This window comes from Somniosus microcephalus, chromosome 31 (assembly GCF_052327205.1).
Source record: "Somniosus microcephalus isolate GS21.2 chromosome 31, FLI_Smic_1.0, whole genome shotgun sequence".
In the NCBI taxonomy this organism is placed as follows: Eukaryota; Metazoa; Chordata; class Chondrichthyes; order Squaliformes; family Somniosidae; genus Somniosus; species Somniosus microcephalus.
The window spans coordinates 38,996,711-39,018,176 of record NC_141017.1 but is presented as its reverse complement, the minus strand read 5'-3'; the positions used below and the strand labels follow the sequence as shown (position 1 = coordinate 39,018,176).

At 45.3% G+C, this 21,466-nt stretch overlaps 1 protein-coding gene across 1 annotated transcript in view; it reads right to left on the bottom strand.

Moving 5' to 3' along the window:
• Positions 1-1,580: 1,580 nt before the first annotated feature.
• spc24 (SPC24 component of NDC80 kinetochore complex) overlaps positions 1,581-21,466 on the bottom strand; it is a 179,217-nt gene continuing 159,331 nt past the window's right edge. The window contains exon 6 of the mRNA XM_085971891.1: positions 1,581-1,792. The gene's annotated coding sequence lies outside the window, so the exon portion shown is untranslated. The remainder of the gene's footprint in view (positions 1,793-21,466) is intronic.

Sequence of the window (21,466 nt, the reverse complement as noted above, 5' to 3'; positions counted from 1 at the left end):
GGAAGCCTGGGACTGGAGTTGCGCTGCTGGCCATTGGAGAAGCCTAGGCCTCGGCCTCGGGCCCCTGCGCTGACATGGCCCAGCCTACCTTTTAATACCTTGAAACATGAAACTTAAAGTACTTAGAAAACATTTTTGGTAAATCTTTCTATAACATACACTTTACAACCTCACCAATCTTTTTATTAAAAAAGGGGTCCTCACCTGTCAGTGTGTTGTATCACAAACAATGGCCGCCACTTGCTTTTCAGTTGGAAAGATTAGGCCCCGCCCACACAGTCGATTGTCTGTCCCGGTCACCAGGACCCAATTGGCAGCACTGAAGCCCCACCCACTCTATGTTCCTGTACTAAGATGGCCGCGCATGCACTCTGTTACACACTGAATCAAAATGGCGTCGCACTGAAACTTTTCGCCCTCCTTGACAAAGATGGCTGCCGTTAACCTGGGGCTGTCAGTAGAAGAAATTCCCTCAGCTGCAAACACAGGATCTTCAGATTATTATTCAGGGCTTGCGACCTACCCCAGTTGCTTATGAAGCCTCCCCACCTACCGACCACGGGAATGGAGCTGAGGCAGCACACCCTCTCCCCTCTGCCAGTGTTGGTCCCTGTCTAGGCCGGGAGCCTGGGACTGGAGTTGCGCTGCTGGCAGTTGGAGAAGCCTAGGCCCCGGGCCTGGAGAAACGGTGAAAGGTAGGAGAATTATAGAGGTTAGAGAAAAGATTTACAAATTAATTAACTTTTTTTAAAAACAATTTGTTTTTAAAATCAACTTTTTTTTTGCTGGAAATGTAGATTTGAAAAGAAACACGCAGAAAGTGGGAAAAAGAAATGAACAGTTTGGAATCAAGATGGCGGCCACTCACCTCGGTTCAGAACGATAAGGCCCGCCCACACACGCACCGATTGGTCAACCGTCATGTCACCGCAGCGTAGGATTAGTCAATCGTCCTGTCACTCGACTCTAGGAGGGCCCGCCCGCCCGCACGCGCAACGAACCCGCCTCCACGATGCAGCGATTGGTCAACCGTCGGGTCGCTCGACCGTACGATTGGTCGACCTCGACGTCACTCGATGCTAATGAGCGGATAATGAGCGGAATTTTGAACGGTTTTTGGATACCGCGGGCGCAATTTTTGTCTCGCCAAAACGTAAATACGTTTATGACCGTTCCGGAATCGTAAGCTTTCTTTTGATGTAACGCACGTGTAGGTACGCTCTATTACTTTAGAGTGTATAGCCGGACAGACAGACGGAGAGACAGACAGACAGACATCAGTAGTCCACACCAGGTGGCTCTATTACACCCTGCAGTACCACCTCTCTGTTATCAGGATGTACTCGGCCATTATGAACACAAATTCCCTCTTGCACCTACTTATAGAGACAGGTAGAGAATGAGGCACAGACAATGATAGATAAGGCTGCAGATACAGAAACAAATGCACAGAGTCACTGCTGCTATCCTTTCAGGAGTAATAGCTGCATTTTGAAGGCCTTGATGCTGGTTTTTCAGTGTAATGATTCATGCGAGGTGATAAAACCAAACCCTTTCCGGCAGCTACTGAGACTCAGTGGAACTGCAAAAATTATTTTAATGCCAAGCAACAACTTGCTTACAAATGGCTATTAGCACTCAGCAAAATCAACATCCAAAAATAACCCAAGGTTTAAACAGTTACCTTTGTGCATTTCTAAACAGTCTATATCCAACAGAGACATACTCCTGCATTGTGCTGTGCTCTTGTGAAGTTCTGCAATATTCAGCATCATCCATTTCTGTTACAAAACTGTTCCCGAAAAGCAAAAAAGATTAATTGCATCTGGTATAGAAGCCACATATTCATGTACCTTTACATTTAAATATATGAGAGGGCAATTTATCTTCTGTATTATACGCCACTGCCAATCTGTACTCCCATTTCAATGCCTCAGATTGGGTTTATAGCTGGTACTGAAGGGAAAGGACAAGCTTGTTTCTGTTACCTTACTTCAATCCTGCCTCAAAAACTAGTGTTTAATTCAGGTTTGCAACATGCCATGTACATTATTAAAAATCCTGCTACAGCACAGAATTAACACGAGTGGAAATATTCAGTTGCTTATTATTTTTAACAAAAGCAAGACAGCAGTGATTTCAGCCATGAGTGGTGTGATCTGGTCTTACTGCTGAATCCTGCTGTGGGTTCTTTCAGTTTAAATATTCCTTTAAAAGTGCTAGCTATTGTGTTCAAACATAGCTATAGCCTCAAAGTGAAACACACACTGAAACAAATATTAAACATAAAATAGTTACATTTTTGTTTGTGATATGACCAAAGTCTCTTCAGTGGCAATTAAGAAGTTAAAAATTCTATATCAAAACATATTGCAGTACATTGTGGAAAGTTGAAAAATGCAAACTCTGGTGGTTTTGATAGTTGTGATGATAAGACGACTGAAAACGAAAAGCTGAAAACCAAATTTTGGAAACACCCATTGTGTTTACCACAAAGCCTGGCAATAAGAATTTACACACTTACACTTCTGAAATTTAAAAAAATGTTACGGCTCCAACAATTGAATTCAGAGTGCACTCAGCTCAAAGCCTTCCCTGCTTCTCATGGAATCTTACAGCTCAGAAGGAGGCTATTCAGCCCATCGTGCCTGTGCTGGATCTTTGAACGTGCTCTCCAATTAGTCCCATTCCCCTGCTCTTTACCCATAGCCTTGCACATTTTTCCTTTTCAAATATTTATCCAATTCCATTTTGAAAGTTATTATTGAATCTGCTTCAACCACCCTTTCAGGAAGTGCATTCTAGATCATAACAACTCGCTGCGTAAAAATTTATTTCCTCATGTCACTTCTGGTTCTTTTGCCAATTACCGTAAATATGTGTCCTCTGGTTACTGACCCTTCTGCCACTGGAAACAGTTTCTCCTTATTTACTTTATCAAAACTGTTCATAATTTTGAACACCTCTATCAAATCTTCTCTTAACCTTCTCTGCTCTAAGGAGAACAACCGGTTTCCCTAGTCTCTCCACATAACTGAAGTCTTTTACCACTGGTACCATTCTAGGAAATCTCCTCTGCACCCTCTACAAGGCCTTGACATCCTTCCTAAAGTGTGGTGCCCAGAATTCACCACAGTACTCCAGCTGGGGCCTAACCGGTGTTTTATAAAGGTTTAGCATAACTTCCTTGATTTTATACTTTGTGTCTTTATTTATAAAGCCAAGGATCCCGAATGCCTATTTACCAGCCTTCTCAACGTGTCCTGCCACCTTCAACAACAACAATAACAACAACTTGTATTTATATAGCCTCTTTAACGTAGTAAGGCGCTTCACAGGAGTATTATAAGACAAAAAATTTGACACCGAGCCACATAAGGATTAATTAGGGCAGGTGGGTAGGTTTTAAGGAGCATCTTAAAGGAGGAAAGAGAGGTAGAGAGGCAGAGTGGTTTAGGCAGGGACTTACACCCCCAGGCCTCTCTGTTCCTGCACCCTCTTTAAAATTGTACCATTTCGTTTATATTGCCTCTCCTCATTCTTCCTACCAAAATGAATCACTTCACACTTCTCTACGTTAAATTTCAATTGCCATGTGTCTGCCCATTTTACTAATCTGTCTATGTCCTCCTGTTACTATCCTCCTCATTGTTTACTACATTTCCGAGTTTCGTGTCATCTGCAAACTTTAAAATTATGCCCTGTATACCCAAGTCCAGGATATTAATATATATCAAAAAGAGCAGTGGTCCTAATACCGACCCCTGGGGGCACTACTGTATAATTCCCTCCAGTCTGAAAAACAATCGTTCACCATTACTCTCTGCTTTCTGTTCCTTAGCCAATTTTGTATCCACGCTGCCACTACCCCTTTAATCCCATGGGCTTCAATTTTGCAAACTAGTCTATTATGTGATACTTTATCAAACACTTTTTGAAAGACCATATACACAACATCAACCGCACTACCCTCATCAACATCTACTCTTATTTTTAAAAGAATTTTATTTCCTGCTCATGCACCATGCATCATTCTCTGCTGCCAAAGCTCAAACTTCACCCTTCTTCCAAAAAACAGGGAGCAGGACCCGAACAAGAGGCACAGGCTGAAGTACAGATATACTAACTACCACCACAAACAGGTACTGATGGGTTTAACAGGCTGAAGTACAGATATACTAACTATCACCACAAACAGGTACTGATGGGTTTAACAGGCTGAAGTACAGATATACTAACTATCACCACAAACAGGTACTGATGGGTTTAACAGGCTGGAGTACAGATATACTAACTATCACCACAAACAGGTACTGATGGGTTTAACAGGCTGGAGTACAGATATACTAACTATCACCACAAACAGGTACTGATGGGTTTAACAGGCTGGAGTACAGATATACTAACTACCACCACAAACAGGTACTGATGGGTTTAACAGGCTGGAGTACAGATATACTAACTATCACCACAAACAGGTACTGATGGGTTTAACAGGCTGGAGTACAGATATACTAACTATCACCACAAACAGGTACTGATGGGTTTAACAGGCTGAAGTACAGATATACTAACTACCACCACAAACAGGTACTGATGGGTTTAACAGGCTGGAGTACAGATATACTAACTATCACCACAAACAGGTACTGATGGGTTTAACAGGCTGAAGTACAGATATACTAACTATCACCACAAACAGGTACTGATGGGTTTAACAGGCTGTAAGGAGATTTTTTTAAACTCGAAAAAGGTGTAAAGAGCTATAAACAATATAAAGAACTTCAACAACAGCAACTTGTATTTATATAGCACCTTTAACGTAGTAAAACGTCCCAAGGCGCTGCACAGGAGTATTTTAAGACAAAAAATTTGACATTAAGCCACATAAGGATAAATTAGGGCATGTGACCAAAAGCTTGGTCAAAGAGGTAGGTTTTAAGGAGCGTCTTAAATGAGAAAAGAGAGGTAGCGAGGCCGAGAGGTTTTGGGTGGGAATTCCAGAGCATAGGGCCTCGGCAACAGAAGGCACGGCCACCAATGGTTGAGCGATTATAATCAGGGATGCTCAAGAGGGCAGAATTAGAGGTGTGCAGATATCTCGGGGGGTTGTGGGGCTGGAGGAGATTACAGAGATAGGGAGGGGCCAGTGTAGGGGGTGGCGTGTGGTGGTGTTTGGCGCGTGCACCCAGTCAGTTATGCCTCTGACTGTTTTGTGAGCGGTTCAAATCGCTCCCACGCCCCTGGGTTCTAGACACCGGACTTAGGTACAGGCGGCGATACAGAAAAGACTCGAGTAGACAGGTGGTTTGGATGTAAGCAAAACTCAAGATTTTATTAAACAGAAAACAATCTTATGAGAAGTTACCAGTGTAAAATTACAGGCAAATACAAATAACTATACTTATACAGGGAATGGGGAACACACGGCACATCGAGGGAAAACAACTATCTTAACAATCCCCTTATCCTTAGCCCACCCCCTATACCTAACTAGATTAGGCTATGAGGGGCCAGAATTTATGCTCACCAATCAAAGATCTGCTGAACTCAAAACAGCAGTGGGGTTCGGGGTTCGCTCTTTGTGCTCTCTCGTCGTCACGTGGTCTCCAGGTGCTGCAAGAGCGTTGTCCAGGTACGAGTACCCCAAAGTTAAAGTCTCTGCTTGGGTACTTTACCTCGCAGGGCTGATGGTTCCTCTTCCTCGGCCGACAGTTTGAGTTTATATGAAGATAGTCGCAGGTTAGCTGAGACTGAAGGCCCGATCATTCGAAGCTTGTCTTCAATCGTCTCCTCAATTCGTCTCCTCAGTTCGTCTTGCCTCCTCGCCTCCCGCCTCGCCTGGCCTGGATTGTCCGTGTCCGCCCGATGCAATGCCTGGGCGTTTCCAGATGGAGTGGGGAAAGGCACGGGCAGAGGCCAGGGGGTAAGCGCGGGACGGGGGAAGAGCAGCAGCCACGAGGGCAAGGAGCAAGGAGGGGCCAGAGAGAAGAGAGAGAGATTGCTACCCGGGGCCTTCAATTATACTCCTACGGATGGCCCTTATCTGCGCGCCAAATCAGGTTAGTTCTTTGTCTTAATCTTGGCGGGCTATTTTAAATAATGGTAGCAATCTATACTAACTGTTTTTAGATGGCCGGTAATCGCATCTACTGGCCCGATAATTGACTTGTTTTGTTATGAATACACCTTGATGGGCCTGTCCAGCCTCGATGGCTTCCTTAATCTGTTCCCGATTATTTATGCAAACTGCTTGATGGCCTTAACTATAGGCCTAACTGGGTTTTGATTTGTCTCCAATTTGATCTAATACATAATTCAAAGTCCTGTCTGGTTTTCAAAATGCAAAAGGCTCTCTTCACAGAAACTGCAGCTTTGGTTTCGATTTCTCCACGAGCTGCCTGTGCCGTAGAGTCCAAGTTTTTAAAATCTCACAGGCTTTCTGCCATGAGGCGCGGACGCCATCTTGGGTACCCTTTTTGATTTAAAATGTCCACGCAGGGTCGCTTTTATTAATAATAACCTTTGGGGAAATGTAGAAATTTTGCAAATCTTACACGAGGCCATGGAGGGATTTGAAAACAAGGATGAGAATTTTGAAATTGAGGCATGCTTAACTGGGAGCCAATGTAGGTCAGCGAGCACAGGGGTGATGGGCGAACGGGACTTGGCGCGGGTTAGGACACGGGCAGCCGAGTTTTGGATGACCTCAAGTTTACGTAGGGTGGAATGTGGGAGGCCAGCCAGGAGTGCATTGGAATAGTCAAGTCTAGAGGTAACAAAGGCATGGATGAGGGTTTCAGCAGCGGATGAGCTGAGGCAAGGGTGGAGACGGGCGATGTTATGGAGGTGGAAATAGGCGGTCTTTGTTATGCTGCGGATATGTGGTCGGAAGTTCATTTCAGGGTCAAATATGAAATCAAGGTTGCAAACAGTGTGGTTCAGCCTCAGTCAGATGTTAGGGAGAGGGATGGAGTCAGTGGCGAGGGAACGGAGTTTGTGGCGGGGACCAAAAACAATGGCTTCGGTCTTCCCAATATTTAATTGAAGAAAATTTTTGCTCATCCAGAACTGTATGTCGGACAAGCAGTCTGACAATTTAGACACTGTGGAGAGGTCGAGAGAAGATGTAGTGAGGTAGAGCTGGGTGTCGTCAGCGTACTTGTGGAAACTGACGCTGTGTTTTCAGATGATGTCGCCAAGGGGCAACATGTAGATGAGAAATAGAAGGGGGCCAAGGATAGATCCTTGGGGGACACCAGGGGTAACGATGCGGGAGCGGGAAGAGAAGCCGTTGCAAGTGATTCTCTCGCTACGATTAGATAGGTAAGAATGGAACCAAGCGAGTGCAGTCCCACCCAGCTGGATGATGGTGGAGAGGCGTTGGAGAAGGATGGAGTGGTCAACCATGCCAAAGGCTGCAGACAAGTCAAGAAAGACGAGGACGGATAGTTTACCTTTGTCACAGTCACAAAGGATGTCATTTGTGACTTTGATGAGAACCGTTTCGGTACTGTGGCCAGGGCGGAAACCTGATTGGAGGGATTCAAACATAGCATTGTGGGAAAGATGGGCACGGATTTGGAAGGCGACTACACGTTCAAGGACTTTGGTGAGGAAAGGGAGGTTGGAGATGGGGCAGTAGTTTGCAAGGACGATGGGATCAAGGATTGGTTTTTTGAGGAGGGGGTGATGATGGCAGATTTGAGGGAGAGGGGGACAGTACCTGAGGAGAGAGAACCATTAACAATGTCAGCTAACATGGGAGCCAGAAAAGGAAGTTGGGTGGTCAGCAGTTTGGTGGGAATAGGGTCGAGGGAGCAGGAAGTGGGTCACATGGACAAGATGAGTGCAGAAAGGTCATGAGGGGAGATCGGAGAGAAACTGGAGAAATATGTGAGTTCAGGGCTAGGGCAGGGGGGAACCTTAGAGGAAGTTTGGCCCAGTGGGCTTGGGGAAGGGAGGGAAGTGGCAGAGGCAGTTGAATGAATGGTCTCAATCTTGAAGATAATCTTGGCCATGTTGTGGAAAGGCATTAGAAAGACAACCTCTCCAGAGTGGGTGGGAATGTGATGGAATGTGAATGGGAGAATCTGGCAGAAAAACTGGGGACATAGCTAAAGTGTGAAGCTGCTAAAATCAATGTTTAGTCCAGAGAGCTGCAGAGTGCCCAGGAGACAGACAGAATTGTTGCTGCAGTTTGCACTCCATTTGATTGGTGCAGTATAAGAGGCTGAATAGGTATGCAGGGAAAGAACAGCTCAGTCACACATTGCAATATTATTCTAGACATACTGAGCAAAATTAAGAATGATACAAACAGGAAGTGGGTAGGTGTTGACTTTGTGCGATAGTGAGAAACGAGTGCTAGCGAATCGGCAGCCCATTTTACATCTCCTGATTTTTATTTCCACTGAAGCCAATTCGCTATCACCCATTTTACTCTATCGCACAAAGTCAAAATTAACCCCAAAGTTTCTAACTTTTAATATATTATAGGTAGAACTTATAAAACTTTGAGATGCATCTGTCACATTTCAGGTGTCACACTGTTGCACATACAAATTTCTATGTCACACTTCAGAAGACATACCTAAAAGAAAAGTCTGACCTCTAACTGGCCTGAGCATCGGCTAAGAACAATTAGTCGCTGACTGACCTGAGGAAAACACAGCAATTATTCCTTGGGGCCTTAAAGCACACACCTGCACTTTAGCAAATGGATACTACATTGTTTGTTAGATGATCCTGTCCTTATAAAACAGCGTATTCTCCAATTTATTGTGCACTGTGCCAAGGTAGATCTGCTGGTAAATAATCTTAGATCGATAATACTGACTCAGCAAGATAAGGATATATAAATTACATGAGCAGTCCCTGCAACTGATGAACTGAGCAATTAAAATGGGAATAAGAGGAAATAAAACAACATAAAAATGAAGGAAAAAGTTATGGGAAGAGTATTGGAACATGTTAGCACATGTTAAAAGAGAAATTAGAAATACATAAAAGATACCAGGGTCAGTACACAAGACAGAGTCAACACATTCAGGAGAGATGGGGAAAACTGGTGACAACATTAAAAATGGTTCCTGACCAGCAACATTGGGGAAACTCCTATTATGGCCTCTCATGATCAGCCCCTCTTGATTATTGTCCTACATACTGGAGTAAAGCATAACTTGGCACAGCTGCATCCTTAATCAGGAAGAACGTGTATACTCACATCCTTTAAAGCCGATCACTCCGGGGGAATAGTGACTCCCGTGCAATATTTACTACAGGGATTTCCTGTTAATTAGTGTTGGAGCTTAAATTCTCAAGGGAGCTACTGATTTGCAGTGACAATATGAGGATTTATTCATTACTGCCTAGTGCCCAGTAGCACTGGCCTTTTTTTCACAATAATATGGAAAATACTCATAGATATGGAGTGAGGTTATTGGGAAGGGGCTAACTATGCTTATCAGCAAACAGTTATTGTTACTGTTATTGATGCCACTTTTTCTGAGAACTGTCAGCATTTCCAATAGTTACATAATAATAACAATACAGTACACAGTAACATTGAACCAATTGTCTCAGGCTCATAGTACAGGTAGTTTACATAATATTCAGATTTTCATGAGCTAAGACAGCAGAATGTCACAATTTAGTGGTAACTAGTTCTGAAATATGGTTAGTTTTGAGTAATGGACTTGCTGTCATCAGAAAGTAGATTTGAACTTCCCCAAATGCGTGTTTCAGCTAGGACTTGAGGAGACTTTAAAGATGCACCAACTTCATGACAGTAATTTTTATAATAGATAGCTTGTTTCACCTCTGGGTTAAGATTTATGGAATAATATAATTTGAAATTACTGTTTGCGATATTAGTATATCAACGCTTAATGTGTTTGACATTTGTCTGACTATTTTAATGGAGGTGTCAATCCGAAACAAGTTAATTTCTCCATTAAAATAGCAGAGGAATGTCAACCAAATATATTAACTGCTTGTGTGCTGATATTGCCAACAGCAATTCCGAGGCTTAAAACTCAACACTTCATAGAGTATATGGTTAAGAGTTAAACTCACAAATAATGTAATATGTTGTGTGGATTTTGATATTAACCCTTGTGTAGATGATAGGACCATCTTCTTGTGTAGATGTGAGATGGTCACCATACCCAGCAAACACAGAACAAGGGGATTCCTCTTAACCTGATATGGAGCCCTTTCTTTTCTTTTAATATTTAAAGTTGGTTTAGTTTTGTTAGTTTTGTTCATGCTATGTGTTTATTCTTTAATATTTTGACATTTTAAATTTAATATATGGATTTATAAGTTCTGAATAAAACTTAATTTATAACAAAAGGAGTAGGCAGAGACTAAGTTCAGGGTTAAATCATCAGCAGTCCCAGCTAGTCATACTGGACTAGTAATCCAGAGACCTGGACTAATGATCCAGAGGCATGACTTCAATCCCACCACAGCAGCTGGGGAATTTAAATTCAATTAATTAAATAAATCTGGAATTTAAAAAAAAGCTAGTATCAGTAATGGCAACAGTGAAACTACCGGATTTTTGTAAAAACCCATCTGGTTCACTAATATTCTTTAGGGAAGGAAATCTGTCCTCCTTACCTGGTCTGGCCTATATGTGACTCCAGACCCAAAGCAATGTGGTTGATTCTTAACTGCCCTCTGAAATTATAGAATCATAGATGGTTACAGCTCGGAAGAAGGCCATTCGGCCCAGTGAGCCCGTGTCGGCTCTCTGCAAGAGCACTTCAGCTAGTCCCACTCTCCAGCCCTTTCCCCGGAGCCCTGCAAATTGTTTTCCTTCAGGTACTTATCCAATTCCCTTTTGAACGCCGTGATTGAGTCTACCTCCACTACCCTTTCAGGCATTGCATTCCAGATCCTAACCACTCGCTGAGTAAAAACGTTATTCCTCATGTCACCTTTGGTTCTTCTGCCAATCACCTTAAATCTGTGTCCCCTGGTTCTCGACCCTTCTGCCAATGGAAACAGTTTCTCGCTATCTACTCTGTCTAGACCCCTCATGATTTTGAACTCCTCTATCAAATCTCCTCTCAATTATTTCTGCTCTAAGAAGAAAATCCCCAGTCTATCCACGTAACTGAAATCCCTCATCCCTGGAATCATTCTCGTAAATCTTTTCTGCTCCCTTTCTAAGGCCTTCACATCCTTCCTAAAGTGCGGTGCCCAGAATTGGACACAATACTCCAGTTGAGGCCGCACCAGTGTTTTATACAGGTTCATCATAATTCTGTACTCTAAAACTCTATTCATGAAGCCCAGGGTCCTGTAAGCTTTTCTAACTGCTTTCTCAACCTGCCCTGCCACCTTCAACGATTTGTGCACATATACCCCTAGGTCTCTCTGTTCATGCATCCGCTTTATGATTGTGCACTTTAGTTTATATTTCCTCTCTTCATTCTTTCTACCAAAATGTATCATTTCGTGCTTTTCTGCGTTAAATTTCATCTGTCACGTGTCCGCCCATTCCACCAGTCTGTCTATGTCCTCTTGAAGTCTATCACTATTCTTCTCACTGTTCACTATACTTCCAAGTTTTGTGTCATCTGCAAATTTTGAAATTGTGCCCTGTACACCCACATCCAAGTCATTAATATACATCAAGAAAAGCAGTGGTCCTACAACTGACCCCTGGGCAACAGCACTGTATACCTTCCTCCAGTCCGATAAACAACCGTTCACCACTACTCTCTGTTTCCTGTCACTTAGCCAATTTCATATCCATGCTGCCACTGTCCCTTTTATTCCATGGGCTTCAACTTTGCTGGCAAGCCTATTATGTGGCACTTTGTCGAACACCTTTTAGAAATCCATGTACACCATGTCAATCGCATTGCCCTCATCAACCCTCTCTGTTATCTCATCAAAAGACTCGATCAAGTTGGTTAAACACGATTTGCCTTTAACAAATCCGTGCTGGCTTTCCTTAATTAATCCGCACTTGTCCAAGTAACTGTTAATTTTCTCCCTGATTATTGTTTCTAAAAGCTTCCCCACTACTGAGGTTAAACTGACTAGCCTGTAGTTGCTGGATTTATCTTTACACCCTTTTTTGAACAAGGGTGTAACATTTGCAATTCTCCAGTCCTCTAGCACCACCCCCTTTTCTAAGGACGATTGGAAGATTACGGCCAGTACCTCCGCGATTTCTTCCTTCACTTCCCTCAGTGTCCGAGGATACATCCCATCTGGTCCTGGTGACTTATCTACTTTAAGTACAGCCAGCCTTTCTAGTACCTCCCCTTTATCAATTTTTATCCCATCTAGTATCTCCTCTACCTCCTTCACTATGTCTATGGCAGCATCTTCTTCCTTGGTGAAGGCAGATGCAAAGTACTCATTTAGCACGTCAGCCATACCCTCTGCCTCCATGTGTAAGTCTCCTTTTTGGTCCCTAATTGGCCCCAGCCCGCCTCTTACTACCCGTTTATTATTTATATACCTATAGAAGACTTTTGGATGACCTTTTATGTTAGCTGCCATTCTATTCTCATGCCCTCTCTTTTGCCTCTCTTATTTTCTTTTTCACTTCTCCTCTGAACTTTCTATATATAGCCTGATTCTCAGATGTATTCTCGATCTGACATCTGTCATATGCGCTCTTTTTCTGCTTCATCTTACTCTCTATCTCTTTTGTCATCCAGGGAGCTCTGACTTTAGTTGTCCTACCTTTCCCCCTAGTGGGAATATACCTCGACTGTACCCGAGCTATTTCCTCTTTAAAGGCAGCCCATTGTTCCATTACAGTTTTGCCTGCCAATCTTTGATTCCAATTTACCCGGGCCAGATCCGTTCTCATCCCACTGAAATTGGCCTTCCTCCAGTTAAGTATTTTTACTCTAGATTGCTCCCTGTCCTTTTCCATAGCTAATCTAAACTTTATGATTCTATGATCACTGTTCCCTAAATGTTCACCTGCTGACGCTTGCTCCACTTGACCTACCTCATTCCCCAGAACCAAATCCAGCAATGCCTCCTTCCTCGTTGGGCCGGAAACATATTGATCAAGAAAGTTCTCCTGAACACACTTCAGAAATTCTTCCCCCTCTCTTCCCTTTACACTATTACTGTCCCAGTCTATATTAGGATAGTTGAAGTCCCACATTATCACTACTCTATAGTTCTTGCATCTCTCTGTAATTTCTCTGCAAATTTGCTCCTCCATATTTTCCCACTAGTTGGTGGCCTATAGAATACACCTAGTAGTGTAATGGCACCTCTATTATTTCTTAACTCTAGCCATATAGATGCTGTCCTTGACCCCCTACAGGACATCCTCTCTCTCCAGCACTAACATTCTCTTTAACCAATACTGCCACACCACCTCCTATCTTTCCTTCCCTATCTTTCCTGAACACCTCATGTCCAGGAATATTTAATGCCCAATCCTGTCCTGTTTTGAGCCAGGTCTCCATTATTGCCATGACATCATATTCCCATGTGGCTACTTGCACCTGCAGCTCACCAACCTTGTTTACTTTACTTCGTGCGTTCACATACATACATTAAAAACCTATCTTGGACCATCCTGTGTTCTCTCTTAGTCTGACCCCACCTAATACCTTACTATTTCTTACTTTAGTGCTATCCATCTCTCCCAATCCTTTGTGCCCTTTGTTTCTCCTTTCTAATGCTACATCCTGGTGCCTATCCCCCTGCCAACTTAGTTTAAACCCTCTCCAACAGCACGAGCAAACCTCCCCACGAGGATATTGGTACCGACTCTGTTGAGGTGCAACCCGTCCGGCCTGTACTGGTCCCACCTCCCCCAGAACCGGTCCCAATGCCCCAGGAATCTGAAGCCCTCCCTCCTGCACCATCTCTCCAGCCATGCATTCATCTGCTCTATCCTCCTATTTCTATACTCACTCGTGCGTGGCACCGGGAGTAATCCAGAGATTACTACCTTTGAGGTCCTGCTTTTTAATCTCTTTCCTAGCTCCCAGAAATCTGCCTGCAGGACCTCATCCCTCTTTCTACCTATGTCGTTGGTACCGATATGGACCACGACCTCTGGCTGTTCACCCTCCCCCCTCAGAATGTTCTGCAGCCGCTCGATGACATCCTTAACCCTGGCAACATACCATCCTGGAGTCATGTCCGTGGCTGCAGAAACACCTGTCTGCTCCCCTAGCTATCAAATCCCCTACCACTATTGCTTTCCCGAACTTCCTCCTCCCCCCCTGTACAGCTGAGCCACCCGTAGTGCCGTGGACTTGGCTCTGGCTGCACTCCCCAAAGGAACCATCGCCCTCACCAGTACTCAGAACAGAATACTGGTTGGAGAGTGAGATGCACTTAGGGGAATCCTGCGCTACCTGCCTGGTCCTCCTCTTCTGTCTGGCGTTCACTCATTCCCTCTCTGCCTGCACACTCCTTAGCTGTGGGGTGACCACCTCCTGAATCGTGCTATCCACGAAGCTCTCAGCCTCACAGATGCACTGCAATGACACCAGCTGCTGCTCAAGCTCCGAAAGCTGGAGCTTGAGCTCCTCCAGCTGACGACACTTCCTGCACACGTGGTTGTCCAGGACATGGGAAGCATCCTGCATTTCCCACATGGCACAGGATGTGCATTCCGCGGGACTGAGCTGCCCTGCCATGTCTTTATCTATTCGACTATTAACTAACTTTACAGAAACTTAAGACTTAGGTGTACCTAATTCAAGTTATTAATATCCCAGCGAGCAGTGAGCCTCTGGAATGTGTTGCCGGCTGGTGTGGTGGGTGCTAACTCTCTGCCTTCAAGAGGGAACTGGGCTGGGTCTTGACTGGGGCAGAGATTGCATCATATGGAAGGTAGGTAGATTAACAGTTAATGCAAGCATGGTTCGTGTGCTCCCCTGGACTGGTTCTGATCGTCTGAGGGGGTTGAATAGGAATTTGTCAGAGTATCTTTTCCCCCTTATTGGCCCAGGGTTTTTCCACTGGTTTTATGCCTCTCCCAGGATATTATGCGGCTGGAGGATGGGGTGGGGGGCGTAGGAATTGTTTAGTCACAATGCTCCAGCCATCATGAGTGTTGGGCAGGCTTAATGGGCCAGCTGGTCTTTTTCTGCCTGTCATTTTTGTGTATTGGTACAACTAATTCCTCCCGTACTTTGCACGTTGTTGTGCATATTTTGGAGATAATTAAATCTAAACCATTAGCAGCAGTGAACAAGGAATGTGCAAGCCATGGCTCGCTTAGACTGAACACCAGGCCCCTGTTAAAGATGTGAAGTGTTTGTTTTCAAAAATCATTAGAGACAGCATGAGTGAGTGAGTTGGAGTTAAGAGGGCATGTGTATTGAGTGGGATATCCGCTGTGTGAATCACTCAAACCCTGGGGACAGGAATTTAAAGCCTGCAGACCTGAATGGATGATCTGGGTTCGGGAGCGCTCTGTAGAGGGGGAACTGGGTCAGTGACTGAGCACTGTCACTGGGCCAACAGGGAAATCTGGACCAGATTCAAACCATAAACTGCAGGTTTTGTTCAGACAGGAAATAGCTCAGAGTCGCAAATCACTTGGTTATTTGGTCCCGCCCTAGCACAGTACCATCTCATGGAGATAAGACGCGGGCTGAGCTGGGTCCTTAAGCGCGATGAATCTCTGTTTCAGTGTTTAATTATTTGGTCCCTTCAGTATTTAATCTGAGTATTTCCACCTCCTTCTCTGCAGTTGTTGAAGAGAGAACACCAGTCGGGATTGGGGGCTGGTCCTGGGTCGGGAAACCCGATGGAGGGTTCATGCTGCACTATTCCGAGAGTCTGACTAGGGTCCTACAAACTCCAGGGAAACCAGCCTGTAAATCTAAACTCACAATTCACTCAGCAACTCCATCTGACAAACATCATTAATCAGCCAGGGACTGGAGCAATGTGTGGAATGAAAAGGGAGGGGTGTAGACGAGCAAAAAAAAACTTTAAAAATAGAACAAAAATTAAGTTTCCATTTACTTTCAGTTTCCTGTTATGCATTTCCCAACATCTAGCTGCAATACCAACACCAAAGGGAAGCAGGGGCCCAGGGTTATTACTAAAGACTGGAGGGGAGATTTGATGGGATGAGCAACCTTCCTGTTTCTCTACAGTTTTCACCACTTGGGGTCAGTTTGTTGGTGGCTGATGTAGGAATTTAGTAAGAGATTTCATAGTATCCATTGCAAACTCCAAAACATATAAATTATATTCAACATCAGGCAGAATACATAAAATCGGAACAATTCTTCACTGTAGCCACTGTTTCTAACTAACTGCCTCTGCCAGTCCACTAACTGAACCGCTGATTGCCTTCATCGTTCTTTCCGGTTGTACTTTTGCTCAAAGACATCCAGATAATAGTATACATATCCCAGTTAGGATGAAGTTGGCCATAGTAGAAGCCGAGGTGAGGTACAGGTCTGAGTTTCCAGCTCACCGTATCTGTCTCACCTGCTTCAGGAAGGCTATTTGTGTAAACAAGTGGCTGTTACTGATCCGAGGTAGTCTTTTGGTTATTATCTTTGGGAATGAAAACATTTTTCCTTACTCTGACAATAAATGAACAATTTGAAATTATCGAATAGTGGCACGGGTTAATATTGCAGTATTGGCCCACCTACTTAAGATGCTGACCCCCAAATCCCATCTACTTAAATTAGCAACTCCAGCCCCCACCTACTCCTTGGTCCATCCACCCAAAGTAGCAACATTCCTCCTCATCCTCCAGCCACACATCTGCATTCACTCAAGGATTGATCTGATCTAGGTTACAAAATCAAGGAGCTATCCGTCACATTCTGGCGGGAATGGTCAATCACCTGGAAACAGGAGCTGCTGATAGATCATAACTCAGGTGAATTATAAAACCAGTCACTAATTGAAATGTAAAGTGGATGGTGCATTCCTTTACATTTTATACACTAATATTTTGAAATCTGATTTGCTGTTTAATCCATTCGTTCTGGTTCTTAAAGTCTTTTTCTTTGCATTGTCTCATTGAATTCCATTCTAGCCTGCTACATCCTTCTTGTGTGTGGTTTGAGGGATCTGGCTCAGGGGTCATTAGCCACAGCTTCACACTACAACCTGCGCACTTTGCTACGGGGTAGAGATGGGCACTCCCTGCAGCTTTATTGATACAGTTAAAGAATGTGGGCCGCACGATGGCAACAAGGCCAGGCGCAGCAATGCCACCCTTGCTGCACTCGTCCCTGGCTTGTGGCGGGGCAGTGTGGTAATGGGCTTGAAGCAGCAATGCCACCCTTGCTGCACTCGTCCCTGGCTTGTGGCGGGGCAGTGTGGTAATGGGCTTGAAGCAGCAATGCCACCCTTGCTGCACTCGTCCCTGGCTTGTGGCGGGGCAGTGTGGTAATGGGCTTGAAGCAGCAATGCCACCCTTGCTGCACTCGTCCCTGGCTTGTGGCGGGGCAGTGTGGTAATGGGCTTGAAGCAGCAATGCCACCCTTGCTGCACTCGTCCCTGGCTTGTGGCGGGGCAGTGTGGTAATGGGCTTGAAGCAGCAATGCCACCCTTGCTGCACTCGTCCCTGGCTTGTGGCGGGGCAGTGTGGTAATGGGCTTGAAGCAGCAATGCCACCCCGTTCTGCTCTAGTTGATAGCTCTGCTTCAGGAGCTATGATATAGGCTCGGACCAGTAATGCCACCCTCACTATTCTGGTTTGCATTGTCGCTGGGCAACACAGCAGAGGGCTTGAAGCAGCATCTCTAATGCTCTGTTACTGGTATTGGTGCAAAGCACCGTGATAGAGGATGGGAGCTGACTGCAGAAAAGAAAGTATCACGGTGACAGAAAAAACAATGTTTTATCTTGGAAGTCACTGTGCAAGACTTGGACATTGCGCCCTGACATAGTTTGGAGGGGTTTGCTGACTTGGGGATTTTTGTACGTTGAGTTTGTATTATTGTACCCTCCAACACAATGTACTTGTTAGTGGAACACACCCATGAAACAGAAATGTACAGATCACAATAAATTCTGTATCCTCTCAACGAAACTTTGGGCCAAACTGTCCTTAAACACACATTTTCTAAAAATCTGTTTCAGAACTGATAATCTACAGCAAAACAAATTGCCAAGAAGTAAAACTTATCTTCAGCTCCTTTCTCCGCCCAAGAACACCAGTTACACAGAAGTTCAGTAAAATTTAACCCTCTGAGCACTGCAGCAAGAGGGGAAGCATCAACTCAGTGCACTGAGAGACTGCTGGCAAATCCACAATGTACCAGGACAGTGCACGTTAGTGCCCTCGTGGAGGAGGGGAAGCAACCCCATGACTGGTACTTTTAATTTGGGACACTAATTTTCTATACCCTTACAAACACTTTAATATCTGCTAGACAAATAATATAAAAAAGAGCTCACTTTGGGTGACAGCATTGCAGAACACCTCCATTCAGTCCACAAGCATGACCCTGAGCTTCTGGTCGCCTGCACTTTAATTCTCCGCTCCACTCCCACTCTGACCTCTCTGTCCTCGCCCTCCTTCACTGTTCCAATGAAGCTCAACGTAAGCTCAAGGAACAGCACCTCGATTAGGCACTTTACAGCCTTCTGGATTCAACATTGAGTTCAACAATTTCAGACTATAACCTCTGCCCCCATTTTTTTGGAGAGCAGGTGCTGATTCTGCTATTCCCATTTACACCTCTTCTAGACACATCGGGCTAAAAATTTGGTGGGTAGCGCCACCAGTTAGCGCCTAAAGAGGGCAGTCAGTGGCTGTAGCGCCACTGGCCGCGCCTCCCGCGATATTTGTCGGGGGCGCTAATGGCGGCGTTAGCCTGTAGCGCTGCGCCGCCACTGATGACGTCATTGGTGTGCGCAGCACCCCGCTACCGCCCCGATCGCGATATATGTTTGCGACCGCCTCTGCTACTCTGGCCGCAAATCGTGCCCGGTTCACGGGGCCTACCTGTGGCAGGAGTGGCGCAAATTAAGGTGGAGGTGCGGGCCGGCCATTTTTCCCGGTGGCCGCCTGCCAGCACCTCCATCCCTGGCCTCCTGATCCGCCCCCCCCCCCGGGCATTGCCGGCTGTGTCCCGAGAGCCCGGCACTTCTCCTCAGTGCCGGGCTCTTTTGCCGGCACTCGCGATCGGGCATCGCGCTGGTGCAGGCCCCTACCCCTTAAGAACAGGAGGAAGGCCTGCAGTACCGCAGCGCGCCATGCCGCAGCGTGTGGTGCTGCGGCACGTTGCGCTGCGATATTCAGTTTCAGCGCCCCCAAGAGGGACGCGGGGTGCCTCGAGCAGCGCCCCGCGTCCCTCTTGGGGCACTCAAACTGAATTTGCGGCGGGCGCAAGCGGCTCCGTGCGCAGCGCTAATTCCGGCGCTCAGGCGAGCTAGGTGCCCCAAAACGGGGCGCCACTGAATTTTTAGCCCATCTTTTGTTTTTTTACTTGTCCCATTACCATCTCCTTTTGCCTTCCTTTTTGTCATTCAATCTCTCTTGCCTTCGACCCTATCACAGACCTTCCCTTTAGTTCTTTCCTCCCTTCTCCCCTTTCCTTGCCCCTGCACTTGCTTAAAACCTGCTACATCTCTAACATTTTCCAGTTCTGACGAAAGGTCATCAACCTGAAATGTTAACTCTGTTTCTCTCTCCACAGATGCTCCCTGACCTGCTGAGTATTTCCAGCATTTTCTGGATTTATTTCACTTTTTTACTCACCGTTTCTTACTGAGCACCGTGTCTATTTCTTAGAGTGTTTTTTTCAGGAGCAGGGTGATGATAATGGTTTTGAAAGGAAGGGAACAGTACCTGAGAAAAGGGATCTATTTACAATGTCAGTTAGCATGGGGACCAGGAAGGGAGTTAGGATGGTCAGCAATTTAGTGGGAATGAGATCAAGGGAGCAGGAGATGAATCTCATGGACAAGATGAGCTTGGAGAAAAACTAGAGAAAGATGTGGGTTCGGGGCTAGGGCAGGGGGAGCCTTGGGGGAGATTTGGCTTGGTGGGCAAGGGAAAAGGAAATGTGACAGAGGCAGGCAAATTGATGGTCTTAATCTTAGTAACAAAGAAGTCCATTAGCCCCTTATACATTGTTGGAGATGATAGTGGAGAGGGCAAAGGAGAGGGGTTTAAGGAATCGGTTGGTAGAGGAAAAATGCCAGGGGTTATCTTTGCTCAGCAGGATGATCCTGGAGTAATGAGTGGTTTTGGCAGAGGGGAGATGTACTGGCAGGAGCTGTGGGGTTCTTGTGATAGAAACGTAGAAAAATAGGAGCAGGAGTAGGTCATTCAGCCCTTCGAGCCTGCTCCGTCATTCAATATGATCATGGCTCATCCTCTATCTCAATACCATATTCCCGCTCTCTCCCCATACCCCTTGATGCCTTTTGTGTCTAGAAATCTATTTATCTCCTTCTTAAATATATTCAGTGACTTGGCCTCCACAGCCAAAAGGGATCAATTTATCACGTCAATGTGGTAGAGAATTCCACAGGTTCACCACCCTCTGAGTGAAGAAACTTCTCCTCATCTCAGTCCTAAATGTCCTATGCCATATCCTAAGACTGTGACCCATCGTTCTAGACCCCCCAGCCAGGGGAAACATCCTCCCTGCATCCAGTCGGTCTAGCCCTGTCAGAATTTTATACAATCCCCTCTCATTCTTCTAAACTCTAGTGAATACAGGCCTAGTCGACCCAATCTCTCCTCATACGACAGTCCTGCCATCTCAGGAATCAGTCTGGTGAACCTTCGCTACACTCCCTCTATGGCAAGTATATCCTTTCCTAGGTAAGGAGACCAAAACTGCACACAGTACTCCAGGTGTGGTCTCACCAAGGCCCTGTATAACTGTAGTAAGACATCCTTGCTCCTGTACTCAAATCCTCTTGCAAGGAAGGCCAACATACCATTTGCCTTCCTAACTGCTTGCTGCACCTGCATGTTTGCTTTCAGTGACTGGTGTACAAGGACACCCAGGTCCCTTTGTACATCAGCATTTCCCAATCTAGCACCATTTAAATAATACTCTACCTTTCTGTTTTTCCTACCGAAGTGGATAACTTCACATTTATCCACGTTATACTGCTTCTGCCATGTATTTGCCCACTCACTCAACTTGTCTAAATCGCCTTGAAGCCTCTTTGCATCCTCCTCACAACTCACAATCCCACCTAGTTTCTTGTCGTCGGCAAACTTGGAAATACAGGGCCTTGGTGAGACCACATCTTGAGTATTGTGTACAGTTTTGGTCGCCTTATCTGAGGAAGGATGTTCTTGCCATGGAGGGAGTTCAGCAAAGATTCACCAGGCTGATACCTGTGATGGCAGGAATGACGTATGAGGAGAGATTGGATCAATTGGGCTTATACTCGCTGGACTTTAGAAGAATGAGAGGGGATCTCTTTGAAACTTGTAAAATTCTGACAGGACTAGACAGACTAGATGCAGGAAGGATGTTCCTGATGGCGGGGGAGTCCAGAA